Source organism: Equus przewalskii, chromosome X (assembly GCF_037783145.1).
Source record: "Equus przewalskii isolate Varuska chromosome X, EquPr2, whole genome shotgun sequence".
Taxonomy (NCBI): domain Eukaryota; kingdom Metazoa; phylum Chordata; class Mammalia; order Perissodactyla; family Equidae; genus Equus; species Equus przewalskii.
In genome coordinates, this window is record NC_091863.1 from 58,196,168 (window position 1) to 58,206,335 (window position 10,168).

A 10,168-nucleotide genomic window follows, 5' to 3' on the forward strand; every position below is an offset into this window, starting at 1 on the left:
GGTCTTGTCTTTTTAAATTAATCTAATTAGTCAGTTTGTCTTTTGATTGGGGAGTTGTGTGTGTGTAAATTACTAATTAGAGGGGTTTGCTGGGTTTTTTTTTTAGAAATTCATAAAATTTTGTTCCCTCTGTTGTCTGTCTGCTGTAAGTAAGGTGGGTCTTCTGGAGCAGCAGCATACCGCCCAGCTTTTTGTTGTTTTTGTTCTCAGTGTTCCCCCAGCATCTAGAATATGCTAGATTACTTTACCACTCTGAGGCAGGAGAGACAGAAACCAATCCCTCTCATAGCGCCCCCCCAAGTCTGAACAATGGCCACATGTTTCAGTCTTTTTGTTCCCTCTACAGGAAAATGCTGGGGGCTGTGAGTTTTCCCAGTAGTGTTATGCTGAGCTGGGGGGAGAGGCTCTCGTAGTGTGTGCATACTAATCAAAACCATTGCCTTTGTTCTCAACCATCCCTAGGCACCTAAATTGTGCAAGGTCCAGTCAGTGCTCTGAGACAGGTGATACAGAAACCAGTCCCTTGGGCAGCTCCCTGTGAAACTGGAACATTGGACAGATGCCCTAACTCTTTACCTCTCAGAGAGAAGCTGGGATTTGGGAGTTTTCACTCACTCCTTCTCTGCAGAGCCAGGGTGAGATGCTATTGCCAGTGAGTGCATAGTTGAAACTGTCACCTTTGTTCTCAGAAGCTCCCAACCTGGGATGCCTTCCTGTCAGTGCTCAGATTCAGGCAAGACAGAAACCAGTCCATCAGGCAGTACCCCCCAAAAGTCAGAACACTGGATGTACAGTTTGGTCCTCTCCTTCCTTTCCCAGGGAGAAGCTGGAGCTGGGAGTTTCCTTTCAATTGTGTGATGCTGTGCTGGGAGGAGAGATCATGGCAAGAAAGTGCCAAGAATTTTCCTACCAGCTTCCATGTGCCTGGTTTCATGCTTGTCTGGGGTGCAGGAGCTTCACAACCGGTCTCTGGAATTCTCACAAAGGGAATTGGTCTGTGCATTGCTGTTGATTTGGTGTGTCTGTGGAGGTAAGGAGGTCTTGGGTTTTCTATTACACCATCTTGCTGATGTTCCCTCTCAATATTTATTGATTTTTGAATAGTGAACCAGGCTTGCTCCCTGGAATAATCTCTACTTGGTCTATATTAGTTTCTTATGGATGCTGTAACAAATTACAAAAAATTTAGCGGCTTAAATAATATGAATTTATCTTATACTTCTGTAGAACAGAAGTTCAGCACAGATCCACTGGGCTAAAATTAAGGTGTCTGGTGGCTGTAGGGGAGAAGTCAGTTCCTTGCTGTTTCAAGCGTATGTAGCCTGCTCACGTTCCTTAGCTCATGGCCTCCTTTATCCATCTTCAAAGCTAGCAGTGTTGTATCTTTCTAACCCTTATTCCATCTTCACGTCTTTCTCTCTGATCAAAGCCTGGAAAGGTTCTCTGGAAAGGATTCATGTGATTAAATTGGGTACATTTGGATAATTTAGGATAATCTCTCCATCTCAAGGTCTCTATTCTTAATTATATCTGCAAAGTCTCCTTTGCCTTATAAGGTAACATATTCACAGGCTCTGGGGATTGAGGCATGGACATCTTTGTGGGCCATTATTCTACCTACTACACTCATGATGCATAATTCTTCTTATATATTGATGAAGTCTATTTGTTAGTATTTTGTTAAGGACTTTTGCATCTAAATTCATGATGGATATCAGTCGGTAGTTTTCTTTTTTGGGCTGTCTTTTTCTGCTTTTGGTATCAGGGTAATAATGACTTCATAAAATTCTTCTGGAAGTGTATCTTTCTCTTCAGTATTCTGGAATAGATCATGTAGAGTTAGTGTTAATTCCATTTTAAATGATTGGTAGAATTCTCCAGAGAAACCATCTAGGCCTGGATTTTTCTTTTTGGGGATTTTTTAAAAATTAAATTTTCTTAATAGCTACTGGGATATTCAAATGATCTATTTCATATTGGATACGTCATAGTAATTTTGGTTTTGGAAGTGGTTTATGTCTTCTAAATTGTCAAATTATATATATAGTTGTTCATGATATTCCCTTGTTATCCTTTTAATATCTGCAGAGTCTGTAGTGATATTTTCTGTTTCAGTTCTGATATTAGTAATTTGTATCTTCTGCTTTTTTTGGTCAGTCTTGCTAGAGGTTTGTCAAAGTTATTGATCTTTTCAAAGAACCAGCCTTTGTTCATTGATATTCCCCATTGTTTTTCTGTTTTCAACTTCATTGATTTCTGCTGTTATCTTTATTATTCCCATTCTTATGCTTGTTTGAGGATTATTTTGCTCCTCTTTTTCTAAGTTCTTGAGGTGGCAGCCTAGATTAGTGATTTGAAACTTTTCTTCTATTTTAATGTATGCATTTAGTGCTATACATTTCCCTTGTAGCACTACCTTAGCTGTTTCCCACGAATTTTGATCTGTTCTTTTTATTTTCATTCAGTTCAATTAATTTTTATTTTCCTTGAGACTTCCTCTTTGCCCTATGGATTCTTTCAAAGTGTGCTGTTTAGTCTCCAACTGTTTAGAAATTTCTCTGTTAACTTTCTCTTATTGATTTCTAGTGAGATTCCATTGTGGCCAAAGAACACACTCTGTAAATTTCAATTAATTTGAATTTGTTGAGTTCTTTTTTTTTTCTGCTTTATCTCCCCAAACCCCCCCGTACACAGTTGTATATCTTAGTTGCAGGTCCTTCTAGTTGTGGGATGTGGGACGCCGCCTCAACGTGGCCTGACGAGCGGTGCCATGTCCACGCCCAGGATCCGAACCCTGGGCCGCCGCAGCCGAGCACGCAAACTTAACCACTCGGCAACAGAGCCGGCCCCTTGTTGAGTTCTTTTTATGGCCCAGGACTTGATCTGTCTTGGTATATGTTCCTTACAAAGCATGTATAGTCCACTCTTGTTGGGTGAAGTATTCTATAAATATCAATTATGTATTGTTGTTTGATGTTGCTGTTGAGTTCTTCTAGATCTTTGCTAATTTTCTGTCTACTTGTTATGTCAATTTTTGAAAGAGGGGCTTTGGAGTCTCTAAGTAGAATTGTGGATTTGTCTGTTTCTCCTTTCAGTTCTATCAGTTTATGCTTCACATAGTTTGCAGCTGTTTTTAATGCATACACTTTTAAGATTGCTACATCTACTTGCTGGATTGATCCTTCTACCATAATATATATGTCTTTCTTTGTCTCTGATAATTTTCTTTGCTCTGAAATATCATTATTGATATTAATATAGCCACTCCTGCTTTCCTTTGATTAATGTTCGCATGGTATATTTTTATCTATCCTTTTACTTTCAACTTGCCTATATTGCTACATTTAAAGCAAGTTTCTTATAGATAGCATGTAGATAGATCATATTTTTTCAACCTCTCTGCCAGTCTCTGTTTTTTGATTGGTGTATTTAGACCATTTGCATTTAATGTAATTATTGATATGTTAGGGCTTAAGTCTGCCATTTTATTTTTTGTTTTCTATTTCTTCTCTTTGTTTTTTTTTTCTGTTTTCTTTTTTATGCCTTATTTTGGGTTACTTGATCATTTTCTAGAATTTTTTAATTACACCTATAAGAGTAAATTTTTATTGTATGTAAATCATACTTCAATAAAATTTTTAAAAATCCTTGATGAATAAAATATCAAAATTTAAGTAAAGACAGGATCTGGTCTTTACTTGCACAGCTCAGCCTCACCCACCTCGCCTTGTTCCAGGCCCTGCTACATCTAATCTGTAAGCAAGAAAAATAATGATGGTTACTTGAGCACTTACTATATGCTAGGCATTCTAATGAATCCCAGCTAATTCACTTATTCCATCCTATAACCATCCCATGAAGTGGGGACTGATATCTCTCCCATTTCTTTCTAGATGAAGAAAGTGAGGCACAGACAGGTTAAGTGACTTTTCCAAGGTTACACAACCGGTAAGTGACAGAGCCAAGAATGGACCCTTATCAAGCAGGCTTCAGAGTTAATGTCCATAGCCACAACACCACCCTGCCTCTCAGCCCTAAGAAGGAACCTGGGAACCCACAAAGTTAGTCTTTCAAGGTCCTACAGCTAAACAAAAGTGGCATTCCCTGCATTGTGCAGCAGCAGTCTTGATAAGGAAGATCATTTTGTTCTTATTGTTCTAAGCAGCATTTCTAGTAGTGGGTCCCTCAGAACTACCTTGCGAGGAACAAGTGACTGCATGTTCAAACAATCAGGAGCAACACCCAGTTAAACAAAGCCACACATTTCCTGAAATGTGGGCCTTCTCTGAGCCTTGATGAGATTAATTACAGAACAAGTGATTACATTATGGCTGAGATTCATCTTTATGCTACCCAGGTAACCGAGATTTCAGAACTGCACTGCCCAATATGGTAACTGCATGTGGTGCTTTGTTATTAAATTTAAGTTAATTAAAATAAAATTTTTGCCCCTCAGTCATAGTTGGCACCTTTCAAGTGCTCAATAGCCACCTATAGCTGGTAGCTACCATGTTGAAGAGTGTAGTCTCTAGTGCTTTTGAGTGTATCTCTTTGTATAACTTTTTAAATGATTGCCCTAAGTATTACGTTATATACACGTAATTTATCAGAGCCTACTACTGAGGTCATTTTACTAGTTTAAGTGAAGTATAAACCTTACCTCCATTGTTGTCCCTTTACTTCCCCTATTTGTGATATCATTATCATATACATTTTAATATATACACTTGGAACAAACTCATTGTTATATTTTTTGCTTTGTCCATCAAACATAATTTAGAAACTCAGGAAGTGAAGGAAAGTCTATTGTATTTACCTACTTTTTGTTTTGTCCACTTTTCTTTCTTCCAGATGTTCCAATGTTCTTTTATTATTTCCTATCTGTTTGGAGATCTTCCTGTAGTCATTCTTTTAGGGTAGACAGCTGGTGCAAATTCTTACTTTTCTTTCATCTGAAAATGGCTTTATTTCACCTTCATTCATGAAAGAGATTTTAGCTTGCTATAGGATTCTGGGTTGACAATTTTTTTATTTCAGCATTGTCATTCAAATTGTTTTTCCCTAAAGATAAAGGTATCATTTCTCTCTCGCTGCTTTCCAGACATTTTCTTTGACTTTAGTTTTCAAAAGTTTGTCTTTGATGTGTCTTGGTATGTATTTCTTTGGGTTTGTCCTGTTTGGTGTTTGCTCAGTTTCTTGAATATATAGGTTTATTAATTTTTCCATTTCTTTCAAGTATGTTTGTGAGTGCCCATTGAAGATTTTTTTAATTGCAGTAATATTGGATTATAACATTATATAGCTTTCAGATGTACATTGTAATATATTTTGAATTCGGTGTAGATTACATCGTGTTCACCACCCAAAAACTAATTATAGTCCATCACCTCACATGTGAGCCTAGTCACCCCTTTTGCCCTCCCCCCTCCCCCTTCCCCTATGGTAACCACCAATCCAATCTCCATTGCTATGTGTTTGTTTGTCATTGTTTTTATCTTCTACTTATGAGTGAGATCATATGATGTTTGACTTTCTCCCTCTGACTTATTTCACTTAGCATAATACCCTAAAGGTCCATCCATGTTGTCACAAATGGCCGGATTCCATCATTTCTTATGGCTGAGTAGTATTCCATTGTGTATATATACCACATCTTCTTTATCCATTCGTCCCTTGCTGGGCATCTAGGTTGCTTCCAAGTCTTGGCTATTGTGAATAATGCTGCAGTGAACATAGGAGAGCATGTGTCTTTATGCATTTCTGTTTTCAAGTTCTTTGGATAAATACCCAGCAGTGGGATAGCTGGATCATATGGTAGATGTATTCTTAATTTTCTGAGGATACACCATACTGCATTCCATAGTGGCTGCACCAGTTTACACTCCCACCAGCAGTGTATGAGGGTTCCCTTCTCTCCACATCCTCTCCAACACTTGTTGTTTCCTGTCTTGTTAATTATAGCCATTCTGACCCGAGTGAGGTGATATCTCATTGTAGTTTTGATTTGCATTTCCCTGATAGCTAATGATGTTGAGCATCTTTTCATATGCCTCTTGGCCATCCGCATATCTTCTTTGGAGAAATCTCTGTTCAGGTCTTTTGCCCATTTTTTAATTGGGTTGTTGGTTTTTTTGTTGTTGAGCTGTATGAGTTCTTTGTATATTTTAGATATTAACCCCTTATGTGATATATGGTTTGCAAATATCTACTCCCAATTGTTAGGTTGTCTTTTCGTTTTCTTGATGGTTTCCTTTGCTGTGCAGAAGCTTTTTAGTTTGATGTAGTCCCATTTGTTCATTTTTTCTTTTGTTTCCCCTGCTCGGTCAGACATGAGACTTGAAAATATGCAGCTAAGACCGATGTCAAAGAGCGTACTGTCTATGTTCTCTTCTAGAAGTTTCATGGTTTCGGGTCTTACATTCAAGTCTTTAATCCATTTTGAGTTAATTTTTGCATGTGGTGTAAGATAATGGTCTACTTTCATTCTTTTGTATGTGGCTGTCCAGTTTTCCCAACACCATTTATTGAAGAGACTCTCCTTTCTCCATTGTGTGCTCTTGGTTTCCTTGTTGAATATTCGCTATCCATAAATGTGTGGGTTTACTTCTGGGCTTTCAATTCTGTTCCATTGATCTGTGTCTCTGTTTTTGTGCCAGTACCATGCTGTTTTGGTTACTATGGCTTTGTAGTATATTTTGAAATCAGGGAGTGCGACACCTCCAGCTTTGTTCTTTTTTCTCAGAAATCCTTTGGCTATTCAGGGTCTTTTGTTGTTCCATAAAAATTTCAGGATTCTTTCTTCTATTTCTGTGAAAAATATTGTTGGAACTTTGATAGGGATTGAGTTAAATCTATAGATTGCTTTAGGAAGTACGGACATTTTAACTATGTTAATTCTTCCAATCCAAGAGCACAGAATATCTTTCTATTTCTTTGTGTCTTCTTCAATTTCTTTCAACAATGTTTTGTAGTTTTTGGTGTATAGATCTTTCACCTTTTTGGTTAAGTTTATTCCTAGGTATTTTATTCTTTTCGTTGCAATTGTAAATGGGATTGTATTCTTAATTTCTGTTTCTGCTACTTTGTTGTTAGTGTATAGAAATGCACCCGATTTTTGTATGTTGCTTTTGTATCCTGTGACTTGACTGTATTCATTTATTATTTCTAAAAGCTTTTAGTGGATTCTTTAGGGTTTTCTATTTATAAAATCATGTCATTTGCAAAGAGTAACAGCTCACTCCTTTTTCAATATGTATCCCTTTTCTTTCTTTCTTTTTTTTTTTTTTGAGGAAGATTAGCCCTGAGTTAACTGCTGCCAATCCTCCTCTTTTTGCTGAGGAAGACTGGCCCTGAGCTAACATCCATGCCCATCTTCCTCTACTTTATATGTGGGACACCTACCACAGCATGGCTTGCCAAGTGATGCCATGTCTGCACCCAGGATCCGAACCAGCGAACTCCAGGCTGCCAAAGTGGAACGTGTGCACTTAACCACTGTGCCACCGGACTGGCCCCCTCTTTTATTTCTTTTTCTTGTCTGATTGCTCTGGCTAGAACATCCAAAACTATGTTAAATAAGAGCGGTGAAAGTGGGCATCCTTGTCTTGTTCTTGTTCTTAGAGGGATAGCTTTTAGGTTTTCTCCATTGAGAATGATATTGGCTGTGGTTTTGTCATATATGGACTTTATTATGTTGAGGAATTTTCCTTCTATACCCATTTTATTTAGAGTTTTTATCATGAATGTATGATGTACTTGTTAAGTGCATTCTCTGCATCTATTGAGATGATCATGTGATGTTTATTCTTCATTTTGTTAATGTGGTGTATCACGTTGATAGATTTGTGGATGTTGAACCATCCCTGCCCCTGGAATGAAGCCCACTTGATCATGATGTATGATCTTTTTAATGTATTGTTGTATTCAATTTGCTAGTATTTTGTTGAGGATTTTTGCATCGATGTTCATCAGTGGTATTGGCCTGTTATTTTCTTTTTTCATGTTGTCCTTGTCTGCTTTTGGTATCAGGATACTGTTGGCTTCATAGAATGAGTTAGGAAGCCTCCCCTCCTCTTCAATTTTTTGGAAGAGTTTGAGAAGGATAGGCATTAAGACTTCTTTGAATATTTGGTAGAATTCACCATGGAAGCCATCTGGTCCTGGACTTTTATTTTTGGGGAGGTTTTTGATTACTGTTTTGATCTCCTTACTGGTGATTGGTCTATTCAAATTCTCTACTTCTTCCTGGTCCAGTTTTGGAAGATTGTATGTTTCTAAGAATTTATCCATTTCTTCTAGATTATCCAATTTGTTGGCGTATAGGTTTTCATAGTATTCTCTTATTATCTTTTGTATTTTGGGGTGTCCATTGTAATTTCTCCTCTTTCATTTTTGATTTTATTTATTTGAGCCTTCTTCCTTTTTTCTTGGTGAGTCTAGGTAAGGGTTTGTCGATTTTGTTTATCTTTTAAAAGAACCAGCTCTTGGTTTCATCATTTTTTTCTATTTTAGTCTCTATTTTGTTTATTTCTGCTCTGATTTTTATTATTTCCTTCCTTCTGCTGGTTTGTGACTTTGTTTGTTCTTCTTTTTCCAGTACCTTTAGATGTGCTGTTAGATTGTTTATTTGGGATTTTTCTTCTTTGTTGAGGTAGGCCTGAATTGCTATAAACTTCCCTCTTAGAACCACTTTTCCTGCATCCCATAGATTTTGGCATGTCATGTTTTCATTTTCACTTGTCTCCAGTAATTTTTTGATTTCTCCTTTGCTTTCTTCATTGATCCAATCGTTGTTCAGTAGCATTTTGTTTAATCTCCACATTTTTGTGGCTTTTCTGGTTTTCTTCCTGTGGTTGATGTCTAGTTTCATACCTTTGTGGTCAGAAAAGATGCATAGTATTATTTCGATCTTCTTAAATTTATTGAGACTTGTTTTGTGGCCTCATATGTGATCAATCCTGGAGAATGTTCCATGTGCATTTGAAAAGAATGTGTATTCTGTGGTTTTGGGTTGGAATGTTCTATATATATCCACTAAGTCTATCTGGTCAAATGCGTCATTTAAGGCCAGTGTTTCCTTATTGATCTTCTGTTTGGACGATCTATCCATTGGTGTAAGTGGAGTGTTAAAGTCCCCTAGTATTATTGTGTTCCTGTCTATTTCTCCTTTAATGTCTGTTAATAATTTCTTTATATATTTAGGTGCTCCTATGTTGGGTGCATAGATATTTACAAGTGTTATATTTTCTTGTTGCATTGTTCCCTTTATCATTATGTAGTGCCCGTCTTTGTCTCTTACTACAGTTTTTGATTTAAAGTCTATTTTGGCTGATATAAGTATTGCTATCCCCGCTTTCTTTTCTTTGCCATTTGCATGGAATATCTTTTTCCATCCTTTCACTTTCAGTTTGTGAGTGTCTGTAGGTCTGAAGTGTGTCTCTTGTATGCAGCATATACATGGATCTTGTTTTTTTATCCAGTTGGCCACCCTATGCGTTTTTATTGGAGCATTTAGTCTATTCACATTTAAAGTAGCTATGGATAAATATGTATTTATTGCCATTTTGTTACTTTTTTTTCTGAGTGTTTTAGTAGTTCTTCTCTGTTCCTTTCTTTTTCTCTTGCTCTCTTCCCATGTGGTTTGATGGCTTTCTTTAGTAATATTTTTTATTTCTTTTCTCTTACTTATTTGCTTACTTATTATAGTTTTCTGATTTGTGAGTACCATGAGGATCCTATTTAATATTCTATGTATATAATAGTGTATATTGAGTTGATAGACTCTTTAGCTTGACCTCTTTCTGAAAGCTCTACTTTTTCACTCCCCTTCTCCCAAATTTAATGTTTTTGATATCATATCTAATCTCTTGTTTTGTGTGTGTCTATCCATTACACTCTTATCATTGAAATAGGTAATTTTAATACTTTTCTCTTTTAACCTTCATATTATCTTCACAGGTGGTTGATCTGCTACTTTTACTATATTTTTACCTTTACTGGTGATTTTATTGCCTGGTTTTTTTTTTGATAATTTTTTATCACTATTTGTGGTCATCACTTTCCCACTTAAATAAGTCCCTTCATCATTTCTTGTAGAACTTGTTTCTTAGTGATAAACTCCTTTAATTTTGCTTGTCTGGGAAGCTCTTTATCTCTCCTTCCATTCTGA

The 10,168-nt window shown here is 36.8% G+C and overlaps 1 long non-coding RNA gene across 1 annotated transcript in view; it reads left to right on the forward strand.

Moving 5' to 3' along the window:
* LOC139081139 (uncharacterized) overlaps positions 1-1,030 on the forward strand; it is a 51,216-nt gene extending 50,186 nt beyond the window's left edge. The window contains exon 4 of the long non-coding RNA XR_011536192.1: positions 820-1,030. This is a non-coding gene — a long non-coding RNA (uncharacterized lncRNA). The remainder of the gene's footprint in view (positions 1-819) is intronic.
* The last annotated feature ends 9,138 nt before the right edge of the window (positions 1,031-10,168 follow it).